The 23,359-nt window shown below is 42.8% G+C and overlaps 1 protein-coding gene across 1 annotated transcript in view; it reads left to right on the top strand.

Annotated features, from left to right (window-relative positions):
- Positions 1 to 23,359, top strand: part of LOC140741996 (ubiquitin-like modifier-activating enzyme 1) — a 430,112-nt gene that overhangs the window by 347,722 nt on the left and 59,031 nt on the right. The window lies entirely within an intron of this gene.

Here is a 23,359-nt window from a genome sequence, read left to right as displayed (position 1 = left end):
AAAGTCTGGAAGCAGTGTTAGGCTAAGACAATAAAATTATTGCCGTCTTTACTGTTACTAATGGAGAATTTGCTCAATCTCTGTTTCATGCTTTGATCTTATCAGAATTCAGAATGCTTTAATTTAATTTTCTCAGGCTCTTTGAGGTAATTAAAGAGCGGATAGATAATTTATTGAAAGATTGGAAAATTTGAGGCAGTGGAAACTGGAACAGAAGAGTTGAGACCTGGGGCAAATCAGTCATGACCATATTAAATAGGGAGGGGAAAGTGGAGGGGGGGTACAGGCCTGATAACCTACTCCTGCTCCTATTTTCTGTGTGTGTTCTTATCTCTCTTTCCTCCCATATTTCACAGTAGTACCAAGGCAGCGCTGTCTGAAACAGAACTTTCAGAACTTGGTATTCAACTTGTTGTGATTCAACATCGAGTTTAGCTCACTTAAAATATAGGAGCAGAATTAAGCCATTCAGCCCATAGAGTCTGCTCTGTTATCTCTCTCTGCCTTCTCCTCATAACCTTTGACCCCCTTACTAATCAAGAACCTATCAATGTCCGCTTTTAAATATAGCCAGTGATTTGGCCTTTTCAGCCATCTGTAGCAATGAATTCCACAGATTCACCATCATCTAACAAAAAAATACTTGTGCTATTACTAAGATCATTTATTTCCATCATGTCCAACTCTGCTCATTTCAGTTCATCTCCTGAAAATTCCTAATTGGTTCTTGTTGACTTTTACAAAACACCCTTGAACCTATCCCCCCCCCAACCCCATTTAACATTTGCCTCAATTTTAATATGATTGTACCAGTAATTAAATCCCTGCACTGCCTTTCTGATTTCAGCATTAGAGACACACAACAATGGAAGAGGCCTTTCAGCCCACTGTGTCAGCACTGACATTTCATAAAACAGCAGAAATTATCAAGTTATTGTCTCAGTCTTGACTTCCAAAAAACCTCAGCATCTCCAGATCCAACAATAGTTTGGTCAATAAATGCTATTCTGCTATTCTATCTTCATACTCACCATCACCAAATTCATCACTTTAACTTGGGACTTTACACTCAGTAGCCACTTTATTAGGTACACCTGTATACCTGTTCATTAGTGCAAATATCTAAACAGCCAAACATGAGGCAGCAACTCAATGCATAAAAGCATGCAGACATGGTCAAAAGGTTCAGTTGTTATTCAGACAAAACATGAGAATGGGGAAGAAATGCAATCTAAGTGACTATGACCATGGAATGATTGTTGGTTCTATACCACCTTCCTGATGGCAGCAGCAAGAAGAGAGCTACCTTCACAAACTCCATCAGCACAGGTTCATCACAGTGCTGTGTGCTTGGCGCACTGTTCTACTCAGCTCATACTTATGATTGTGAGGCTAATTACAACTCTAATGCCATATTTAAGTTGGCTGATGACACCACTGTCATTGGCTGAATCAAAGGTGGTGAGAATCAGCATGTAAGAGGAAGATTGAAAATCTAGCTGAGTGGTGCCACAACAACAACAATGCTGACTCAATGTCAGCAAGACCGAGGAGCTGATTATTGACTTCAGAATGAAGAAACCAGAGGTCCATGAGCCAGTCCTCATCAGGTGGTCAGAGGTGGAGCAGGTCAGCAACTTTAAATTCCTCAGTGTTATCATTTCAGATGATCTGTCCTGGGCCCAGCATGTAAGTTCAATTACCAAGAAAGCACGGCAGCTCCTCTGCTTCCTTAGAAGTTTGCGAAGCTGGGTTCCGGTGACATCATCGTCCAGAATGGCAGCTTAAGTCAATAGCTCCTCCTGAAAACGTATATTTTGCCCCGTTAATCCATCAAATATAAGATCTTTCGAAAATACGTGAATTGAAAAGAGGGGGGCATGAATGGGGAAACAGAATGGAGATAAAAAAAGCGATACTGCGGAGCCTGTGGACAAGAGGGGTGCAGCGAGCGGCTCTCCTACCCGAACATGTGGTAGTGAGGCTGATGATGGGCCTTTGTTCAGGCGAAGTGGCAAATATGATAAAAATTCTGGAAAAGCTACGGGAGTTCCAAAAAGATATAAAACAGCAACTAAATGATATCAAGTCAGAGCTCGCCAACGTCAATCAAAAAATAGCGGTGGCAGAGACACGAATTGAGAGGGTGGAAGATCGCGTGCAAACCGTGGTAAGACAATAAAAATATTAAATCAACAAGGAAGTAAACTGCTTGACCAGGAGGGAAGATCACCGCGGAAAGATATCAGGATATACAATGTTCCCGAAGGAGTGGAGGGTTTGTCTATGATGGAGTTTGTACGAAAGTTGCTGCGGCACACACTGGAGATTCCTCCGACTATGGAGCTTGAAGTTGAGAGGACGCATCGTGCACTTACCCCGTTGCCTACTGGAGACAGAGAAGATAAGCCACGCTCAATAGTAATTAGATTTTTTCGATACAATACCAAGGCGGAGATTCTACAAAGGGCCTGGGGAAAGAACAGGGTGTTTTTGGATGGAAAATTAATATATTTCGATCATGATTACCCCCCCCCCCCCCACCCGGCGGTCCTGCAGAAACGTAAAGAATACTCTGCAGTAAAGCGAATATTAAAGCAAGGAAAGATTAGATTCCAAACTCCATACCCTGCTAAACTGCGAGTGTTTCATGAAGATGGGACGCAACTGTATCAGACAGTGGAAGAGGTGACTACAGACATGAAGGCCAGAGGGTTGCCCATCAGTGTGATCAAACCAAGGGAAAGCCTGGCTGAGCAGTTATCCCGCTCTGCTTGGGAAATAGTGAGAGAATCGAGAAAGCAGGGGATGGGAGGAGATCAAGAGAAGTATATCAGGGAGAGACTGTGAGTTTTCCGAAGACAGCCCTTACCCCCTCCAGAAGAGCCATAAGGTTTGGCTAACTTTAAAAATTTTGATAAATGGAAGCAAAAATAGTGTTATACCTATCTCGAGAAATACTATTATAATGTGGATTTTATATTACTCAATTATTCTTTATTCATTCATTCGCTTCTTTTTCCCCACCTAAATAATGAAAGAAGGAACACTGTTCAGTTTTGAAATGTTTAAAGAGAAACACTTATTAGAAAAACAAGACTTTTATTGGTATTTACAGATGTGACAATATGTTAATAGGACAGTTAAAAATATAACCAAGGCAAGTACATGTTTGATAGAGCTATTTAGAAAAGCATATAATTCGGATAATGGCAGTAGAATCATTTCAAGTGTATATAAGGGTTTGTCAAATCTTAAAACACATACATTAAAACAAAATGGGAGAAGGAAGGAGGGATAATTATATCTGAGGAAGAATGGACAATAATATGGAGGTATCAATGGAAGTGTACCAGTTCACAGAAATGGAGGGAGTTCAGATGGTAAAACTTGATAAGATATTTTATTACACCCTCTCAGAAATCCCATTATGATAGTAACCTCCCTGTTTGCTGAAGAAATTGTGGAAATCAAAATGCAAAGCATTATCATATTTTCTGGGAATGCCCCGTTATCAAAGACTATTGGAGTGGGATACACAATGCCCTACAAGACATTTTTAAATGTGAAATGCCCTTAGAAAGTAAGACCTTAGAAAGTAAAAAAAAAAGAGAAAGTAAGACCATATATTTTGGGTATACACCTCAAGAATGGTTGAAAAGGGGTAAGTATTTAATGAATATAGTGCTGGTGGCTGGTAAAAAGGCTCTTACTAGGAAATTGTTATTACAGGAGAGCCCGACCTTAAATGCATGGATGGAAATTACAATGGACATTTACAAAATGGAGAAAATAACAGCATCTGTTAATCATAAGTTGGAACAATTTGATTCATACTGGGAAAAATGGTTTATAACACCTCATAGGCCTGATTTTATCCTCACAAATCAATGAATATGTTGTTAAAAAAAAAGATCACTCCCTACTTGTACATAGTTTTCTCCTTTTGCTTGTTCTTTCTTTCCTCTCTTTTCTATAAGTGTATACCTCAGGTGAATATTATGTGGAGATTTGTGGCAAATATGACTATATGATATATATATGTACAATATCTGAAATACATCTTATGGAAATGTTTGTTTGATGATGAACTTCTTTATAAAATAAATTACAAAAAAAAAGTTTGCGAAGCTTTGGCATGACATCCAAAACTTTGACTAACTTCTAAAGATATGTGGTAGGGAGTTTACTGATTGATTGCATCATAACATGATATGGAAACACCAATGCCTTTGAATGGAGGCTAGGGGAGAAAAAAACCCAGAGGACATGGGTTAAGGGTGAAGGGGGAAAAGTTTAAAGGGAACATGGGGGGGGGGGTTCTTCACACAGAGAGTGGTGGGAGTGTGGAATGAGCTGCCAGATGAAGTTGTAAATGCAGGCTCACTTTTAACATTTAAGAAAAACTTGGACAGGTACATGGATGAGAGGGGTTTGGAGGGATATGGGCCAGGTGCAGGTCAGTGGGACTAGGCAGAGAAATGGTTCGGCACAGCCAAGAAGGGCCAAAAGGCCTGTTTCTGTGCCATAATGTTCTATGGTTCTATGGAAAAGCCTACAAAAAGTAGTGGATATAGCCCAGTCCATCATGGGTAAATCCCTCCCCACCATTGAGCACATCTACACAGAGTGCTGTTGAAGGAAAGCAGCGTCCATCATCAAGGACCCTTACCACCAAGAGAAGATGTACAATGGTTTTATTAAGACGTGGAATTATATGCTGTGGTTGTCTGTTATGAATACTAAGAGAAGATTTTCAGATTTCCTAACGACATAGGAGGAGATTCTGCCCATCAAGCTGTTGCTAGAACCCTGTGTTCCTTATGTTCCCATCAGCTTCTCCCACATAACCTAGAGAGGATTAATAGTGGTCAATTACCCAGAGCACCCAGTGAGTACAGGTCCAGAGTGTCTGATGGCTCTGGGCTTGTACTTGCTGGAGTTCAGAAGAATGAGGGTGGATCTTACTGAAATCTATCAAATATTGAAAGGCCTAGATAGAGTGGATGTGAAGATGATGTAGGTGATGTTTCCTATAGTGGGGGAGTCTAGGACCAAAGGGTACAGCCTCAGGATAGAGGGACATCCCCTTAGAACAGAGATTAAGGAGGAATTTCTTTACACAGAAGGTGGTGAATCTGTGGGATTCATTGCCACCAATGGCTGTGAAAACCAAGTCATTGGGTATATTTAAAGCAGAGATTGATATGTTCTTGGTTAGTCAGGGTGTCAACGGTTACGGGGAGAATGGGTTCAGAGGGTCAGAATATCAGCCATGATCGAATAACAGAGCTGGCTCAATGGGCCAAATGGCCTAATTCTGCTCCTATGTCTAATGGCTTTGTGAAAGTTGGGACTAGAAGCAGGATTAATCCTGAGAGTTGTAAAGCAACAGTTTTATTTGCTGGAGATATTTACATCTCTGAGAGGCCCAGTGTGAATAGTAAGCAAATACTTTACTTGGCAGAAAAGGTTTTACTTTGGCTTAGAATTAATTGATAGAGAGATCAAAGAGGAAACAATGGGTGAAAAAAACCATGCAAGAAAGTAGAGAAGATATTTAACCCGACCTTGAAAGATGGTGGAGGTAGAAACCCACATAATTGAAAAGGTAAGCTCTGATCTACAGGAGAGCTGGAAGTGGTAGTTTTATGGGGAGAATTGCCCATATGGCCTCCTCCCAGTATGATAGCACTCTTCATTCAGATTCAAATTTATTCCATGCACATCAAAACAGACGGAAATTTTTGTTTGTGTTAATAACCAACACAACCTAAGGACATGCTAGGGGCAGGCTACAAATGTCACCACACATTCCGTTGTAAACGTAGCATTCCCCCAATATTCAACAGAGTAATATAAACAACAACAACAACAACAACAAAATAAGCCCCTTTCCACCGCTCATTCCACAAAGACAGGCCTCCAACCCCAGGACAGACTGCTATGGGTCTCCAGCCGCTGGTAGACTGGTGGACTCGCAGACATCAGGCCCAGGGATTTGAACATTTGCTCTCAAATTCCATCCTCTCTGACTGTGGTCTTCAGCCTTCAGGATTCGAACTTCAGTATTGACTCCAGGATTTTCCAATAACAGATCCTCAAACTCTGGATTTGCACAGACTAGGCTCACCACTCTGGAGGGTCACCAGTCCTCATCCACAGGGCCTGCTGACTTTGGTCATCGACCATGGGAATCATTGATCTTAGTCAGCAGCACTTGCTGAACTGACATTCATCCACAGGAATCACTGGCTTCAACCAGGAAACGTGCTCTAGCCTGACCTCAAACTCCCCCTCGTCCCTGTCACTATACCCTAACCTGAAATGCACTACCCCCAAAACCATCCCCATAAAAAAAACAAGTAAGTCTGAGCCACAACTTCAATGCACTCTGCAGCTCACTGGTGTCTTGACTGGAAGGCTCGCGTTCAGTAGAGGTACAGTGGGCCGAAATTGATTCATCAGTGCTCAGCCATTACAGCCAGTAAGATGGGAGAGGGAGGGAGATGGGCTGTGTACACCTTGAAATAATCTGCAGTCTATGTGAGACAAATGGTAAACTCAGCTCAGCAATTCAAGGTGGTGTATTTACATCAGTAGCACCAACTTACGATGCACGGGTGCATTTGTTTCATTTAGTGACTTAGACTGGAAACTCATTAAAGTGAATAGCAGCAAGCTTTATATCAGTGGGAAAGTCTGTGAATCTCACTTAAAATGAAAGGGACCTGATAGACCTGTCATGTAAGGGAGGTAATATAACTGCCATCTATCTCAATTACTCACATACACTTCACATAAGGATGTTGTGTGGGGAGGGAGACCTATTAGGCCCCACTAAATTACCACTGTTTGATTTTTCTGAATTATACTGCAGATACATTTCTCACTTCAGCTGGAGGAGGCGATGTGAAACCTTCTGCCAAAGCCCCATTAACCTTTGTTGCTGCTGAATCGAGCCTTTCCATTTCAAAGTGCATTATTTTATAAACCTAGAAACTGCTTTTCCTGTCAAATTAGAGCCTGCTCCAAAGCTGCTTAAAGCTTACCCATGTATTATATTCTGAAATTTTTTCCAGCGTGTATTTTCTGGCACTGTACTTAAAGCTGTACTTGGTCTGAACAGATAGTGTTCAATCTCTGACGATTTTTGTCAAGAGAATGTCACAGCAGAAGCAGGTTACTTTTCCAGTGAAACGGAGTGAGTGAATCAGAGAGTAGTAAGTCATTGAACACTACAGCGCAGAAATAAGTCCTTCAGCCCATCTAGTTTGTACCAAACTTTTAATCTGCCTAGGCCTGTAGACCTGCACACAGATCATAGCCTTCAATATCCCTCCCATCCATGTACCTATTCAAACTCCTGTTAAGTATTGAGATCCGCATCCACCATTTCTGCTGTCAGCTTGTTTCACAGTTGAAAGAAATTATGTTAAGGAAAAATGTAGTTAAAACAAGTGCTCCATCTTATTCTACCACAATGTACGGTGTATTGATTTGATCTGTCTAACCAGATGCAAGACCACCTTTTCATTGAGTATATTTTTAGCAGAGGTTGATGGGTTCTTGATTAGTAAGGGCATCAAAGGTTACGAGGAGAAAGCAGGAGAATGGGGTTGAGAGAGAAATGGTTCCGTCATGATCAAATGGCAGAGCAGCCTTGATGGGCCAAATGGCCTAATTCTGCTCCAATGTCTTTTGTCTTTTCATTGTATTGTGGTACATGAGACAATAGTAAACCAATACTAATACCAAAGAAAATTACCAGGGTGTTCCATGACCATCTTAATTCAATCATTGCAGATTCATGCTTTCACTCCATTTTACTCCCACTTTTCTTCAATATCATTTCATGCCCTTATCCAACAAAAATCAGTCAGCCTATCCAGAATATTTTGATTGGTCCAATTATAACACTTTGAAGTATGAAATTCAGATTTCTTTGACACATATAAATTACTGATCTTAAGATTACAAACCTCTTGCTCTCAATTTAATCACTAAAGGAAATAGTAAAATTAAGCAACCCCATCAAAACCATAGATTTTACATCATAAATAAAAGCTATTTAGTCCATTATATCAATGCTGGATAAGAAGAAAGTATTAAACCATATATTTCCAGATCTTGATCTCCACACTTATCCATGAAAGTACATTGAGTACTCATAAACACAGAGATTCTACAGGTACTGGAAGTGTAGAAAAACACACATAAAATGCTGTAGGAACTCAGGTTAGGTGGCATCTATGGTGGAAATTAAACAGTTAACGTTTTAGGCCGAGACCCTTCATCGGTACTGGAAAGGAGGGGGAGAAGTGGAATAAAAAGATGGATGTACAAGGCAACAGCTGAGTTGAAGGGGTAGGTGAGTGGGTGAGGAAGGGGAAGTGAAGTGAGAAGTGGGGAACGATGGCTGGAAATGGTACAGTAAAAGGCTGAGGAAGAAGGAATCTGATAGGAGAGGAGAGAGAAACATGGGAGTAAGAGAAGGACGAGGGGCACCAGGGTAGGTGATAGGCAGGGAGGAGAAGGGATGAGGGGAATGGAAAAAAAGAGAAGGGGGAAAGGTCATTACCTCCTTCATGAACATTTAACTCTTCCATCTATCCCCTGTCAGCTTCTGACTCTATTCTCCCATTCCCCACCCTCCCACCTTCCCCTTCACCTGGTTTCACCAATCACCTACCAGCTTGTACATCACTCTCCCCCCATTATCTTATTCTGGCTTCTTCCTCCTTCTTTTCTGGTCTCCCCACCACCCCGCCCCAGAAGTGTCAACTGTTACTGCTTTCATGGATGTGCTGAGTTCCTCCAACATTTTGTTTGTGTCACATCAGGTACTCATCCAGGTACTTCCCAAATCTAATGAGTGTTTTAAATCTTTCATGATTTAAACAGCTCAGACAAACTCTCAATGTTCTAAACTCAAGGGAATACATTGTAAATTGTCCTGCGATTCGGCTAGGGCTAAAATCGAGGGTTGCTAGGCAGCATGGCTCGAAAAAATAGAAGGGCCTACTCTGTGCAGTACCTCAATAAATAAATAAAATAAAATTCTGCTGACTTTCTACCAACCCATTTGCAAGGTTGATATTTCCTTCTTGATGTTCAATCCTCTGACCAAATTCAAAGCATCGCCCAAACCTTGAGAATTCAAGCCTTGACTGACAGAAAGCTTTATATTCCATGAAACCTTTTCAATATTTTTGTTCCTGTGCATCACTAAAAATGTATTAATTTGACTCTTTCAGATCCAGGTTGGATTATATAACACTCACCCAATTAGAACACCATTAGCAGATTTTTTTTTTAATCTGTCAATTTTCTTTTGGAACCTCTTCAGCCATTTAGTTGGACTGCTTTTTGTCCCAGCTAATTTGGTGGTGGCTGTAAATCTATAAAAACAATTCTGTCTTCTGTCAATGCAGAATGACTCCCTTATTCCCACTCTCTGCCACCCAGTATACAATCTGTTCTATAATAACCAACCCTGTGCACTCATATACTTAATAATATTACAATTTTTTTAAACGAACCGCAACATTTGTCACAGAGCAATCTGCTGGAGCCTATCAGCAAAAGAAAGGAGATAAGAAGTAGCAGTAGGATTAGTCCATACCACCCACCATTCCATAAGATTTTCATATACAAAATGCAAGAGGAACTCAGCAGGTCAGGCAGCATCTATGGAGAGGAATAAACAATTGACATTTCAGGCCAAGACACATCATCAGAATCAAGAGTTCTGAGGAAGGGTCTTGGCCCAAAACATCAACTGTTTATTCCTCTTGATAGATGCTGGCTGACCTGCTGAGTTCCTTTAGCATTTTGTGTGTGTCACTGCGGATTTACAGCATTTGCAAAATATCTTATGTCCATGGAATTATGGCTGATCTGATTGCCACCCTCAAATCCTCTATCTTGCTGGTTTACCTTAACCCTGATAGCCCTGTTAAAGACTATTGAATGGTTCCCTCATACAATAAGATAGACACAGGGGCAGAACAGTACCATAACACTTTACAGTGCCAGTGATTGGGGCTCTCTATAAGGAGTTTATACATTTCTCCCCATGTCCACCTGGGTTTCCTCCAGGAGCTTCAGTTTCCTCCCACATGCCAAAGATATACAGGCTATTAAGGATCAGTAAATTGTGTTGGCACCGGAAGCATGGCAATACTTGCGAGCTGCCCCCAGCACAGCCTCGAACTGTATTAGTCATTTGTGCAAACAATACATTTTACTGTCTATTTCAATGTACATGTGACAGATAAAACTAATCTTCTAAAATCATCTTCTTCTTGACCTTGTAATGGCATTGTAATTCATTGTCCGCCGGCACTGCACTCCCTCTGTAACTGTAACATTTATTCTACATTTTGTTATTGTTTTCACTTGTTCTATCTCAGTGCAATGATGTGATGAAATTGTCTGTCTGGATGGCATGCAAAACAAAGATTTTCACTGTACCTTAGTACATGTGACAATAATAAACCAAGTTAACTAAATTAGTTTAATAAATTTAATCCATGGTCTAAAAATATATTTACTTCACCCCTGAATATGCAGAGTACTTCACCACTTCACCGGCACAGGATAAGAAATTCTAAAGATTCACAATCCTTTGAGAGAAGAAATTCCTCCCCATTTCTACATTAAAGGGAAAAAACTATTTGTGCTGAATATATCAACCCCAAGTAAAACACACAAAGTGCTGATGGAACTCAGCAGATTCCTCTCTATAGAGAGGAATAAATAGAAGGGCCTCAGCCTACAACATCATCTGTTTATTCATTTTCATAGATGCTGCCTGACCTGCTGAGTTCCTTCCTGAGGTCCTGTGTGTTGCTCTATTTCCAGCATCTGCAGAATCTCTTGTGTTTATATTCATGCTGATTCTGGAGTCCTCTTCCAAATGCAGCATCTGATTTCTCTCTGCTGTGTGCCTGTGATGCTGCTGCAATTTTATTTCATTGCACCTGTGTATATGTGTACGTGTGCATATGACAGTAAATTCTACCTTTATATTAGCATTTACACAGGGTTGAACCTCTCAGAACCTTGGTTCATTTTAATAAGATCACCTGAAAAAAAAAACTGGAATAAATGGATCCTTTTCAGACTGAAGTTATGTAACTAGTTGAATTTCCCCAGGGATAAGTTCTTGGCCCTTGTTTACTGTTTACATTAATGACCTGGAGGAGAAAATGAAATGCAAGGTTTGCAAGTTTACCCATAATACAAAAATAGCTTGAAGGGCATATCATGATGAGGACATTGTGGAAAGTACTGCAGAAAGATAGTGATTGGGCAAAACCATGGCAAATGGAGTTGAATGTGTGAGGTCAAGCACTTCAATCAGAGGAATCAAAAGATGGATTATTATCAAAATGGAGCGGAACTGCAAATGAGTGAAACTCAGAGGGACTTGGGTATTCTAGTGCAGAAATCACAAGCAGGCAGGTGCAACAAGTAGTTAAAAAGGTAAGCAGCATTTTTTTATTTATTGTAAAGGGTTTGGAGTTTAAAAATAGGAAGGTTTTGTTACAGATGTAAAGGTTGTTGATCAATCCCTATCTGAATACTGCACTGTTCAAGTTCTCTTACATAGAAGAATGGAGATATCTGAAGGAGATTCATTGAGCTCATTCCTAGCAGGAGAAATTTGTCCTATCAGGAGAGTGGCTGGTCATTTAAAATTGAGGTGCATAGAAATTTCTCCTCTCAGAGGATAGTAAGTCTGGAATTTTCTGCCCCTGAGGCCAGTGGAGGTCAGGTCATCAGATATATTACAGTGAAGTTAAATAAATATTTAAAATATCAAAGTGAGGGTTATGGGGAACCAGCACAGAAGAAGAGTTGAAGTGTGATCATATTGAATAGATAGGGCAGACTTAGAAGGACCTTCTTACCTTGTGTTAATGTAAAAGGCTCATTGATTCAACTCTTCCCCCATGGACAACTGCTTCATCTCTGGAATCTATCTGGTGAATCTTAACTGCGTATCCTTCCTCATATGAGGAGATCAGCAGCGAAAGTATTATGCCTGATGTGGTCTCAGCCAAGGTCTGTAATATCTGCTGTTATGTTTGTATTCCCAAGGCTTTCTTCTGATGAACTAATGATATTATGCTTTCATTCGAATGAATTACCAATGACATTTTTGATTTATAAGGCACCTTCTATTTCATAACATCACATTAGGGCATTTGGGAAAATGTTTAACCAAAAGAGGTAGTTTTTAAGGAAAGGCTTCAAATTGAGACCAGGGTTTAGGTCTAAACACCAGAGAAGTGAACTGATGAACTTCTGTTTGTCAGATTAAAAATAAGAGTTGCACAAGAGGCCAAAATTAAAGAAGTGAATAGATGTTAGTGGATTTCAGGACAGGCAGAGATTACAGACAAAAAGTGACCATGGAAGAATTTGAAAGTTAGAATAAGAACTCTGAAGCAGAGGCAATGTTAGGCTGAAAGCCAGCAAGCAGAGGGATCAGTGAACAGAGCTTGATGTCAGTTAGAATATGGAGATTAGGGTGAGCCTATGTATATTAATGCTGGGTGATGGGGAGCCATTGTAGTTGAAAGGAAATAGATGCAACATTGGATCAAGGTAAGGTGTTGTGCGTGAGTGGACATGAATGATAAATCATCATAAGTGATCATAAAGACACGAGCCATTGAATGGAAGCAAAACTTGAGTCATATAGAGTATGCACTTTATGCTGAAACCTCAAGTTGTTAACACAGAATGCTGTAATGCCCCTTAATCCCAGCATTTGACTGTGTAGAAAAACTTGTCCAAGGAGCAGACTTTGGATTCCTTTTGGCACAAGAGGAAAGGGAAAGATTCTTTGTCACATAAGCCTGCCCACTCCCAATGACTAATAATTTAAGTGCAGTTCTAGACATATTTCCTCATCATTTCAAATAAAGGCTGGTTATTTTAGGTTTCTATAAAGCATGCCAAAAACAAGCTGTTTCCCTTTGATGTTCTAGTGACTTGTTATTTTATTTCACCTTACTGCTCAGAGAAAAACAATTATAGTAAAAACTGCCCCTTATACCAGGACTTCAAATTGCAGAAACACCCAAAGGGATTTTTCATGACATTAACAAAGAGAGGGGAAAATCAAGCCATTAAAGGGGATATTGGGAAATGATGCATATATTGGTCTAAGAAAAAGGTCCAAGTAAGTACTTTAAAAAGGAGAAGAGACAGAGAAACAGACATGCAAAGAGGGAATTCCAAATCTTAAATCCTTGACAGCTGAAGGCCCAGCCATCAAAAGACAGACCGTGGAAAATTCAGGGCAAGAAAAGAGGTCAGAATTGGAGAAGGACAGATGTCTCCAAGGATTTTTGAGAGTAAGGTTATTAAAGCCCTTGGGCTTCCTATCACTTAGTTGAGGGGTGTTTCCACTCAGCTGGCTAGATGTGCAAGTCTGGTGATTCAGAGACAATGGAGCTAGGGTGAGGTAGGGGTGGGTGTCACAACATACGTGGAGGATCCAAGGATTGTGAAGCATCGTGTATGCAAGAACTAGCTGTGGACTAAAGATGGATTGTTGGGTGAAGCAGAGCGTATGGCACAGGAAGAGAAGCATCGCAGAATGAAAGGGAAACAGAATAAGAGGGAATGGTAGAAACAGACCCTTTGGCACATCATGTCAGTGCTGATCATAGTTTCAAATTAAACTAATCCCATCTACCTGCACGTGATCAATATCACTCCAGTCCCTGCAATTTCTTTGCCTATCTAAATGCCTCTTAAGCTGCCTTGGGAAAACAGCCAACAGAGTTAAGGGACCCTCCCACTGTGGTCATTCTCTCTTCTCCAACTCTCCCATGGGGCAAAAGATGCAAAAGCTTGAAAGCACATGAGGCTCAAGGACAGTTTCTATCCCACTGTTATCAGACTCTTGAATGGACCTCTTGTACACTGAAAGGAATTCTTGATCTTCCAATCTACTTCACCATGTCCCTTGCACTGCCCTTTCTTTGCAGCTGCTACACTATATCTCTACAGCCTCAATGTGCTTCTAAATGGCATAATCTATCAGGAAGACTCACAAACAAAAGTCTTTCACTGTACATCAGTGCCTGTGTCAATAATAATAAATAATTGTGTGGAACGCACTACAGGGGTGGTGGTAGAGGCAGATACATTAGGGACATTTAAGTGATTCTTAGATATGCACATGGATGATAGAAAAATAGAGAGCTATGGGAAGGGACCTTGTAGTAGGTTAAAAGGTGTGTACAATATTGTGGCTCAAAAGCCCTGTACTGTGCTGTAACATTCTATGTTCTAGTAATAATAATAGCAATAGACACTAAGGTAAGAAGGTACTCTGCGATATTCCTGTTTGTTTTGTCTGTGGTTCCAGGGTCTCCTACTTAGAGAAATATCGAGACAGCATCACCTTGCCAGCCTTCCTTACAATATGATCACTCTCATTATTCCAACTGCCATCATTCTGCCCAGTCTTTCTGATTAGATTGCCAACATGTCTACATGTTCATATTCTGCATTCTGAACTCATGCTAAAGCTTCACCTACTCTAGCCTTGTTTGGAAAATCCAGTCTTGTTTAGGTATGGTTAATTATTGTCACATGTATCAAGACACAGTGAAAAGCTTGTCTTGCATACTGTTTATACAGATCAAATCATTAGACAGTCCCTGATGGAGAATATTGTAAAACAGTAATAATGCAAGTTGCTATGTAAATTGCAGGGCTACAAGAAAATAAGGACTTCAAGGATTGCTCTGCTGAAAGCTAGCATTAACTCAATGGCATGAATAGCCTCATCCTGTGTCCATAGTAAGTAAGTTACTATTAGTGCTAATAAAGAAACAACCTTACAAATTCCTATAGCCATAACATTGAACACGCAATAGAAAGGATGCTCACTGCATACTATCACCACATTGAAGACACTGTCAGTGGATCAGGGTGACATTGCTTTAGGACCAAGTCAGGTCAAGTCACTTTTTATTGTCACTCCGACCATAACTGCTGGTACAGTACACAGTAAAAATGAGACATTTTTCAGGACCATGGTGCTACATGAAACAGTATAAAAACTACACTGAACTACATAAAAACAACACAGAAAAAAAACTACACTAGACTACAGACCTACCCAGGACTGCATAAAGTGCACAAAACAATACAGGCATTACAATAAATAATAAACAAGACAATAGGCACAGTAGAGGGCAGTATGTTGGTGTCAGTCCAGGCTCTGGGTATTGAGGAGTCTGATGGCTTGGGGGAAGAAACTGTTACACCGTCTGGTCGTAAGAGCCTGAATGCTTCAGTGCCTTTTGCCAGATGGCAAGAGGGAGAAGAGTTTGTATGAGGGGTGCGTGGGGTCCTTCATAATGCTGTTTGCTTTGCAGATGCAGTGTGTAGTGTAGATGTCTGTAATGGCGGGAAGAAAGACCCCAATGATCTTTTCAGTTGACCTCACTATCCACTGCAGGGTCTTGCGATCTGAGATGGTGCAATTTCCGAACCAGGTAGTGATGCAGCTGCTCAGGATGCTCTCAACACAACCCCTGTAGAATGTGGTGAGGATGGGGGTGGGAGATGGACTTTCCTCAGCCTTCGCAGAAAGTAGAGACGCTGCTGGGCTTTCTTTGCTATGGAGCTGGTGTTGAGGGACCAGGTGAGATTCTCCGCCAGATGAACACCAAGAAATCTGGTGCTCTTAATGATCTCTACCGAGGAGCCATCGATGTTCAGTGGAGAGTGGTCGCTCCGTGCTCTCCTGGTCAACAGCCATCTCTTTTGTTCACATTCAGAGACAGGTTGTTCGCTCTGCACCAGTCCGTTAGCCGCTGCACCTCCTCTCTGTAAGCTGACTCGTCGTTCTTGCTGATGAGACCCACCATGATCGTGTCATCGGTGAACTTGATGATGTGCTTTGAGCTGTGTGTTGCAGCACAGTCGTGGGTCAGCAGAGTGAACAGCAGTGGACAGAGCACACAGCCCTGGGGGGCCCCCGTGCTCAGTGTGATGGTGTTGGAGATGCTGCTCCCGATCCAGACTGACTGAGGTCTCCCAGTCAGGAAGGATCCAGTTACAGAGGGAGGTGTTCAGGCCCAGTAGGTTCAGCTTTCCAATCAGTTTCTGAGGAATGATTATGTTGAATGCTGAACTGAAGTCTATGAACAGCATTTGAACGTATGTGTCTTGTTTGTCCAGGTGGGTTAGGGCCAGGTGGAGGGTGAAGGCAATGGTGTCGTCTGTTGAACGGTTGGGACGGTATGCGAACTGCAGGGAGACCAGTGAGGGGGGCAGCAGGGTCTTGATATACCTCATGACGAGCTTCTCGAAACACTTCATGATGATGGATGAGAGTGCAACGGGACAGTAGTCATTGAGGCAGAGCACTGAAGACTTCAGCACGGGAACGATGGTGGTGGCCTTGGAGTACATTGGAACGGTGGTGCTGCTCAGGGAGATGTTGAAGATGTCAGTGAGAACATCGCTAGCTGGTCTGCACATCCTCTAAGCACTCTGCCAGAAATATTATCTGGTCCAGCCGCCTTCCGTGGTTTGACCCCACACAGGGTTCTTCTCACAGTGAGACGCAGCACCTAGTCATTTGGAGGAGGGGTGGACTTCCTTACCGCCTCGTCATTTTCTGCCTCAAAACGAGCGTAGAGGTTGTTCAGTGCATCTGGGAGGGAGGCATCACCCGCACAGTCAGGTGATGGTGTCCCGTAGTTGGTGATGTCCTGGATGCCCTTCCACATGCGCCGCGTGTCGCCGCTGTCCTGGAAGTGGCTGTGGATTTGCTGGGTGTGTGCACGCTTTGCCTCTCTGATGGTCTGGGACAGTTTGGCCTTTGCTGTTGTTAGGGCTGCCTTGTCGCCTGCTCTGAAGGCGGAGTCACGGGTCGTCAGCAGCGCACGCACCTCCATGGTCATCCATGGCTTCTGGTTAGTGCGTGTAGTGATGGTCTTGGACACAGTGACGTCATCGATGCACTTGCTAATGTAGCTCGTCACTGATGCCGTGTACTCCTCTGAGTCAGTAGAGTTGCCATAGGTTGCAGCCTCCCTGAACATGTGCCAGTCAGTGTGCTCGAAGCAGTCTTGAAGAGCAGAGATGGCTCCTGCTGGCCAGGTTTTCACCTGCTTCTGAACTGGTCCTGTGGGAGAATTCCCTCTCGACCTGGTCACAGTACCACAGACGATATTGTCTCTGGATCTGGTAAGACATTCTTTGTTGGCATTGCCTCTGTGTCTGACAGAACACACAATCAGAATCAGGTTTATTATCACTGACATGCAGTATGACATGACATTTGTTGTTTTGCAACAGCAATACAGCGCATTGCATAAAAACCACTCTAAATTACAATAAGAATACAGTATATAAAAATATAGTGAAGTTCACAATCATTTCCTTGGTCTTACTGATACTGAGCACAAGGTTGCTGTTTTGACGCCACTCACCCAGCCAGTCTATCTCACTCCTGCATGCATCCTCAGCACCAACTGAGATTCAGCCAACAACAGTTGTGTAACAGGCGAATGTACTGACTGCGTTTGAGCTGTGCTAGCCACACAGTCATGTGTGTGCAGACAGTTGATTAGTGGGCTAAGCATGTATCATGAGGTGCACCAGTGTTGACCTCATGGCAAGTGAGAAAGAAATGCTTTCATTTCTGTGTTGTCTTTCACAACCCCAGGAGGTCCTGGAACAGCCATGTTGTGTTTTATGTGAGGTCACTTAGGGAATGTGGGAAGAGAGAATGGACAATATTCAGAACCAGAGCGATACACACAAGATGCTGGAGGAATTCAGCAGGTCAGGCAGCATCTATGGAAATAAACAAAGTTTCAGGCCGAGGCCCTTCTTCAGGACTCAGATCTTCCTGATGAATTTGAAAAGTAACATATTGAGTGATTTAGTTTTTCCTTATCATTCCACTCTAATCCAGTCAACTATTTATTCCCATTAAAGCCATTTTGTTAAGATTCATTTCAATCCCACATATAAGACCGTGGACAAATTCCTTGAAACCAGGTGCAGGTGCTCATGGTAAACATTGTTAAGGTGTGTATCAGGGCACAGTAGCATAGAGGTTAGTGTGACGTTATTACAGCTTGGATGTTCTGGAGTTTGAAGTTCAATTCCAGCACTGTTCTGTAGAATTCTCTGTACATTCCCCGTGGAATGTATGTGTTCTCTCCAGGTGCTTCCGTTTCCTCCCACTGTCCAAAGACCTACTGGTAGATTAATTGGCCATTGCAAATTATCCTGTGATTAGGTTAGGGTTAATCAGGGTTGTTGGGACAGTGTGGTTGGAAGGGCCAGGAAGGCCTACTCTGCACTGTATCATTAAATAAATAAAATCAGTCCCCTTCTTTAAAACCCTTTTACAATTTATGCTAATATATTCACTTGAACGAAGAAATATTTGCCCGCAGCAACAAATTTACACAGTACGTCATGGGCTGGAAGTAGCACTCATTTCAGATGACAGATGAATGGGAACATCGGGACAAGCTTGGACTGGATTTCCAGTGAGAAAGGTGTACTAGACTCCACTGATCAAGGTGTTAATGAACAGAGACTTTGTGCTTCTTGGAGGTGTGAAGGGCAGTGTGTAATCAGGTTTAGCCAAAGAAACATTTGGTCCCTTCTGGGCTGTTCTCTTCAGTAAACAAATGGCTGGAGTAAAGAGCTTAATGATCTGTGATTTGGTATTGAGATCAGAGGCTCAACACGGGGGATTGGCTTTGCTGATTAGGCACAGATGGGAGGTGGCAAAACTTATATTTGCACATTCAAGGGAAATCCTGAAACAAGTGTGAAACAACCTAGGAGAGTTTTGTTCAGGATTGGACATAGCTGGGAAACCCAGTAGCTTTTTTTTTAACTTCTCCTTAATTATCTTTGAGACTAAGAATCCAAATCAGAATTAAGCACCACCATAATGAAGTGGTTAGTGTGACTCTATTATAGCTCGAGGCAATGGAGTTCAAAGTTCAATTCCGATGCCATCTGTAGGGAGTTTGTATGTCCTCCCTGTGAGTGCTTGGGTTTCTTCCGGGTGCTCCAGTTTCTTCCTACAGTCCAAAGACGTACTGATGAACTGGTAATTTACTCGAAGTAGGTTAAATTGTCCTGTGATTAGGCTAGGGATCAAATCAGGGCTGCTGGACAGTGCGGCTCGTTGAGCTGAAAGGGCTTGTTCCATTGTATCTCAAAATAGAATCAGGTTTATTGTCACTGAATATGTTGTGAAATTCATTGTTTTACAGAAGCAGTGCAGTGTAGTACATTTTAAAATTACTATCAGTTACAATAAGAAATATTTTAGAACATAGAACATAGAATAGTACAGCACATTACAGGCCCTTTGGCCCACAATGTTGTGCTGACCCTCAAACACTGCTTCCCATATAATCCACCACCTTAAATTCCTCCATATACCTATCTAGTAGTCTCTTAAACTTCACTAGTGTATCTGCCTCCACCACTGACTCAGGCAGTGCATTCCATGCACCAACCACTCTCTAGGTGATAAACCTTCCTCTAATATCCCCTTTGAACTTCCCTCCCCTTACCTTAAAGCCATGTCCTCTTGTACTGAGCAGTGGTGCCCTGGGGAAGAGGCACTGGCTATCCACTCTGTCTATTCCTCTTAATATCTTGTACACCTCTATCATGTCTCCTCTCATCCTCCTTCTCTCCAAAGAGTAAAGCCCTAGCTCCCTTAATCTCTGATTCCCGTATAAAGATCCTAGCCAGCGGCTCAGCGATCTCTTTCCTCACCTCGTAGAACAGCCTGGGGAATATTCCGTCTCCCCCAAAGGTGGTTCCAATGCCCCAATATTCTGATATGCATACTCTCTAAACCAGGCAGCATCCTGGTAAATCTCCTCTGTACCCTTTCCAGTGCTTCCACATCCTTCCTATAGTGAGGCGACCAGAACTAGACACAGTACTCCAAGTGTGGCCTAACCAGAGTTTTATAGAGCTGCATCATTACCTCGTGACCCTTAAATTCTATCCCTCAACTTATGAAAGCTAACACCCCATAAGCTTTCTTAACTACCCTATCTACCTGTGAGGCAACTTTCAGGGATCTGTGGACATGTACCCCCAGATCCCTCTGCTCCTCCACACTACCAAGTATCCTGCCATTTACTTTCTACTCTGCCTTGGAGTTTGTCCTTCCAAAGTATACCACCTTACACTTCTCCGGGTTGAACTCCATCTGCCACTTCTCAGCCCACTTCTGCATCCTATCAATGTCTCTCTGCAATCTTCGACAATCCTCTACACTACCTACAACACCACCAACCTTTGTGTCACCTGCAAACTTGCCAACCCATTCTTCTACCCCCACATCCAGGTCGTTAATAAAAATCACGAAAAGTAGAGGTCCCAGAACAGATCCTTGTAGGACACCACTAGTCACAACCCTCCAACCTGAATGTACTCCCTCCACCACAACCCTCGGCCTTCTTCAGGCAAGCTAATTCTAAATCCACCTGGCCAAACTTCCCTGGATCCCGTGCCTTCTGACTTTCTGAATAAGCCTACCGTGTGGAACCTTGTCAAATGCCTTACTAAAAATCCATGTAGATCACATCCACTGCACTACCTTCATCTATATGCCTGGTCAACTCCTCAAAGAACTCTATCAGGCTTTTTAGACACGATCTGCCCTTCACAAAGCCATGCTGACTGTCCCTGATCAGACCATGATTCTCTAAATGCCCATAGATCCTATCTCTAAGAATCTTTTCCAACAGCTTTCCCACCACAGACGTAAGGCTCGCTGGTCTATAATTACCTGGACTAACCCTACTACCTTTTTTGAAGAAGGGGACAACATTCGCCTCCCTCTAATCCTCAGGTACCATTCCCGTGGACAACGAGGACATAAAGATCCCAGCCAGAGGCTCAGCAATCTCTTCCCTCACTTCGTGGAGCAGCCTGGGGAATATTCTGTCAGGCCCCGGGGACTTATCCGTCCTAATGTATTTTAACAACTCCAACATCTTCTCTCCCTTAATATCAACACGCTCCAGAACATCAACCTTACTCATATTGTCCTCACCATCATCAAGTTCCCTCTCTTTGGTGAATACCGAAGAGAAGTATTCATTGAGGACCTCACTCACTTCCACAGCCTCCAGGAACATCTTCCCACTTTTATCTCTAATCAGTCCTACCTTCACTCCTGTCATCCTTTTGTCCTTCACATAATTGAAGAATGCCTTGAGGTTTTCCTTTACCCTACTCGCCAAGGCCTTCTCATGCCCCCTTCTTGTTCTTCTCAGCTCCTTTTTAAGCTCCTTTCTTGCTACCCCATATACTTCAATAGACCCATCTGATCCTTGCTTCCTAAACCTCATGTATGCTGCCTTCTTCCACCTGACTAGATTTTCCACCACACTAGTCACCCATGGTTCCTTCACCCTACCATTCTTTATCTTCCTCACTGGGACAAATTTATCCCTAACATCCTGCAAGAGATCCTTAAGCATCGACCACATGTCCATAGTACATTTTCCTGCAAAAACATCATCCCAATTCACAGCCACAAGTTCTAGCCTTATAGCCTCATAATTTGCCCTTCCCAATTAAAAATTTTACTGTTCTCTCTGATTCTATCCTTTTCCATGATAATGCTAAAGGCCAGGAAGCGGTGGTCACTGTCCCCCAGATGCTCACCCACCGAGAGATCTGTGACCTGACCCGGTTCGTTACCTAATGCCAAATCTAATGGCATTCCCCCCTAGTCGGCCTGTCAACATACTGTGACAGGAATCCACCCTGGACACACTTAACAAACTCTGCCCCATCTAAACCCTTGGAAATAATCAAGTGCCAATCAATATTAGGGAAGTTAAAGTCACCCATGACAACAACCCTGTTATTTTCGCACCTTTCCAAAATCTGCCTCCCAATCTGCTCCTCGGTATCTCTGCTGCTACCAGGGGGTTTATAGAATACCCCCAGTAGAGTAACTGCTCCATTCCTGTTCCTGACTTACACCCATACTGACTCAAAAGAGGATCCTGCTACATTACCCACCCTTTTGTAGCTGTAATAGTATCCCTGACCAGTAATGCCACCCCTCCTCCCCTCTTTCCTCCCTCTCTATCCCTTTTAAAGCACTGAAATCCAGGAATATTGAGAATCCATTCCTGCCCTGGTGCCAGCCAAGTCTCTGTAATGGCCACTACATCATAATTCCATGTATGTATCCAAGCTCTCAGTTCATCACCTTTGTTCCTGATGCTTCTTGCATTGAAGTACACATAGTTTAGACCTTCTACCTTACTACCTTTACACCCTTTATTCTGCTTCTCTTTCCTCAAAGCCTCTCTGTATGTTAGATCTGGCTTTACTCCATGCACTTCTTTCACTGCTCTATCACTTCAGGTCCCATCCCCCTTGCAAATTAGCTTAAACCATCCCGAACCATGCTAGTAAACCTACCTGCAAGGATATTGCTCCCCCTCGAGTTCAGGTGCAACCCATCCAATCTGTACATGTCCCACCTTCCCCAGAAGAGATCGCAATGATCCAAAAATCTAAAACCCTGCCCCCTGCACCAACTCCTCAGCCACACATTGAACTGCCATCTCCTCCAATTCTTACCATCACTATCACGTAGCACTGGCAGCAATCCTGAGAACGCCATCCATGAGGTCCTCTTCTTCAGCCTTCTGCCTAGTTCCCGAAACTCACGCTTCAGGACCTCATCCCCCTTCCTGCCTATATCGTTGGTACCAACATATATCACGACTTCTAGTTGCTTTCCCTCTCGTACCAGGATGTCATGCACCCGGTCAGAGACATCCCGGACCCTGGCACCCGGGAGGCAACAAACCATGTGGGTGTCCTTCTCACATCCACAAAATCTCCCGTCTGCTCCCCTGACTACAGAGCCTCCAATGACAACAGCTCTCCTCTTCTCCGTCCCATCCTTCTGCACCACAGGGTCAAATTCAGTGCCCGAGGCCCTGCCACCGTGGCTCACACCTGGTCAGTCATCCTCACCAACAGTATCCAGGACAATAAACATATTATTCAGGGGAACGGCTACAGGGGTGCTCTGCACTACCTGTCTACTCTCCTTCGCTTTCCCCCCTCGGACTGTCACCCAATGACCTGCTTCCAGCAGCCTAGGTGTGACTACCTCCCTGTAGCTCTCATCTATGACTGCCTCATTTTCCCTTATGAGTCGAAGGTCGTCCAGCTGCTGCTCCAGATTCCTCACACAGTCTTCCAGATCATAGGATATAGACAGGCCGCAGAGTTGAGCAGAAAAATGGCAGATGGAGTTTAATCTGGACAAGTATGA

Source organism: Hemitrygon akajei, chromosome 19 (assembly GCF_048418815.1).
Source record: "Hemitrygon akajei chromosome 19, sHemAka1.3, whole genome shotgun sequence".
Classification (NCBI taxonomy): domain Eukaryota; kingdom Metazoa; phylum Chordata; class Chondrichthyes; order Myliobatiformes; family Dasyatidae; genus Hemitrygon; species Hemitrygon akajei.
The sequence above is the reverse complement of the archived record's forward strand: the minus strand, read 5'-3'. Positions and strand labels throughout refer to the sequence as shown.